Here is a 3,529-nt window from a genome sequence, read left to right as displayed (position 1 = left end):
TCGTCGTTTTCTGAAGGGGGCCTTCACATAAATTTGGTAAATTTTGACTTGTATAATCTTACTTCTGTGTAATTTCATTGTTATAATCATATTTTTGAGCCAGTAATGAGCATTAAAGAAAGTTTATGGGAAGACTTTTTATGGGGGGTAGGGTCAATTATGGACCGATCCACATAAAATTTCATAAAGATTTTTTGGCCTGTAAGACACTTACTTACTTATATCAAATTTCATCGCTATAATTGTATTTTTAAGTCAGTAATGAGCGTTAAAGTCATTTTCTGAAGGGGACCTTATATGGGGGGTAGGGCCAATTATGGACCGATATACATAAAATTTGGTTGAGAGATATTGACTTGCATGAAACTTATGTGTGTCGAATTTCATCGCTATATTCCCATTTTTAAGCCAGTAATGAGCGTTAAAGTCATTTTCTGAAGGGGACCTTATATGGGGGGTAGGGTCAATTATGGACCGATCCACATAAAATTTCATAGAGAGGTTTTGGCTAGTAAGAAACTTACTTATGTCAAATTTCATCGCTATACTTTTATTTTTAAGAGAGTAATGAGCGTTAAACTCATTTTCTGAAGGGGGACCTTATATGGGGGGTAGGGTCAATTATGGACCGATATACACATAAAATTTCATAGAGAGGTTTTGGCGTAAGAAACTTACTTATATCAAATTTCATCGCTATACTTGTATTTTTAAGCCAGTAATGAGCGTTAAAGTCATTTTCTGGAGGGGACCTTATATGGGGGTAGGGTCAATTATGGACCGATCCACATAAAATTTCATAGAAATGTTTTGGCTAGTAAGAAACTTACTTATGTCAAATTTCATCGCTATACTTGTATTTTTAAGCGAGTAATGAGCGTTAAAGTCATTTTCTGGACCGATCCGATTTTAAAGCCAGTAATAAGCTTTTTAGTCATTTTCTAAGGGGGACCTTATATGGGGGGTAGGGCCAATTATGGTCCTATGTCTGCCATAATGCAGAATTACTTTGCAGACGTTAAAAAACTGACCTATGTACCTCGACCACTATAGCCATTTCGCCATTTTGACCAAAAATATTCTTATGGATGTCAATGTTGACCATACACAAATTTGAGGACTATAACTCATACAGTTTCTTTCAACAATTATTTTAAAAGTCGTCGTGACACACGGCGTGACAGCTGAAAATTTAAAGTAAAAACTAGCCTAAAGTTTCTTCCAGACATACAGGAACACGCTAAAATAATTAAATGATTCTATCTCTAACAGTTTCTCAGATATTCGAATTTTTCTATTTTATTCATATGGGCGCTCCAAGCCCCCTCAGATGAAAGTTTGCTCTTTTTTCTTAAAAATGATTAGATGAATATTCAAGTTCTTCGTGCAAAATTTTAAGAATTTAGTTGTATAAGTTGTATAAGATTCTAACTGTAATAGTTTCCAATATAAACGAATTTTCGTATTTAATTTATATGGGAGGTGCCGCTCCCATCATGGGTAATCCGCCAATTTATTACCCAAAATATTACCATGGATGCTAGAGTATTCAATTATTCGGGTTTTTGTCTTATTCGGTTTATTCGAAAAATAATTATTTGAGGTTTTACGTTAGCCGGTTAATAATCGGATAATTAAAAATTATTCGGTTATTCGAACAAAAAGAAACTAGATGTTACTATTGCTTTTTACAATAATTTTCTTCATATTATACACAGTAACAATTTTGAAAACAAGCTGTCAAAATAGATTACACTTATAGCAATTCTGCGTACTCCGATTTTTTTGTCCTTATAAAAGGATTTCAAAGTTTAAAGGACTACAAACAAATATTTGAAATATTTATATGCATTTTATGATGCTAATATTGGTGTCAAATGGATGCTGGTAATCTGTACATTCTATATACATATATTATTTACCTGTCTCACTTAGAAAAAAAAACGAAAAAGAAATTAAATTTAAAAACGTTTCATTTTCGAAACAAAAACTTTTAACTACTTTTTTGACAAATTTTCTGTTAGATTTTCAATTCTTTCTTGATGATTTGAAATAAATTATATTATTTCGAAGCAAAGAAAGCCACCTTCATTTGAAATTAATATTAATGCCAACTTTTTAATATAAATTTGGAATTCATCTTTTGAAATCGGTTGTCTTTTAAACTTTAAAGTCCTTTAATGAGCCGATTATGAAAAACTGAGTACACAGAGTTAATACTTATGGTCCACAGTTTCCTGTAACCATAGATCATGTTTGAAAATAACTTTTGAACGGTTTATAAACAAAATTATTATTTTCACTTCTTTAACTATAATTGTATGTTTAATTCTTCTCAAATATTATAAACCATTCCCGTTTATGTGAAATGCTTTTCTATATAAAGAAATTACTGTTTTTAAGATTTTCAACGAGTTCTAGAATTCATAAGTTCCCTTAAACACTTGTTCAACTATAACTGTTGCTGAAGAACTTATTGGAAAAACTTAAGAACACAACAATGTTCCCAAAAAACTGGTTGTAGAAATAAATGCTATATAATTATTTTCATGATTTCTTTTCAAAAATCATCAAGTAAATTTTCTTTATTATAGAAAAATTATTAAGAAATTAAGAAAAGAAGAAAATTTATAATAAAAATATTCAATTATGTAGAAAATATATAGTAATTTTACTGCTAAATAGGGAGTTTTTCTTAATCGGTTAATTGGTAGAAATTATTCGGTTTATTTGTTATTTGAAATTTGACAATTTTCATTTATTCGAACGATTAATCGTCAAAAATTAATCGATTAACCGATCGACGATTAATCGTTTGAATACTCTAATGGTTGCTAAAGTTATTCGTGCAGAATTCTAACTGTAATAGTTTCCAAGATAAACGAATTTTTGTATTTAATTTCTATGGAAGGTGCCACGCCTCCTAACGCTAGTCCGTCCACTTTTTATCCTGAATAATAATGTTGATACTAAAGTGTCTCCGACAAAATTTGAGGACTCTAATTATTATATTATCTCAAATATACGAATTTTATATTTTCTTAATGTGGGCTCCTCGCCCACTTGAAAATTCAAAATAAAAAGTAGCCTATTACCTATTCCAGACATACAGGAATACGCTGTGAAAATTTCAAGTAAATCGGTTTAGCCGTTTAGTAGACTATTGCGTTAAAACATACAAACAACACACACATTCATTTTTATATATATCCAGCAGATCGACGGGACAGTCCCGAACTGACCACTTAACCTACCACTTGTGTTACAAAACATTTATTTTGATAGATATACCACTTGCATCCCACTAAGCGACCAAAAAGGTGTTAAAGGAAAAGACCTAAGCTTTCTTTTGAGAAAAGAAAATAATAAAAACAAGTAAGAGTGTTATATTCGGCTATGCCGAATCTTTTATACCCACCATCAAATCACTGCCATATAAATGAACTTTGATATTTTGAATATTTTATTTAATGAGAACATCAGGGTAACATTTGAAAGAGGTCCATTAATGGGGGTTTTACTATTGACA

Source organism: Lucilia cuprina, chromosome X (genome assembly GCF_022045245.1).
Source record: "Lucilia cuprina isolate Lc7/37 chromosome X, ASM2204524v1, whole genome shotgun sequence".
Classification (NCBI taxonomy): domain Eukaryota; kingdom Metazoa; phylum Arthropoda; class Insecta; order Diptera; family Calliphoridae; genus Lucilia; species Lucilia cuprina.
This window is presented reverse-complemented; position numbering follows the sequence as displayed.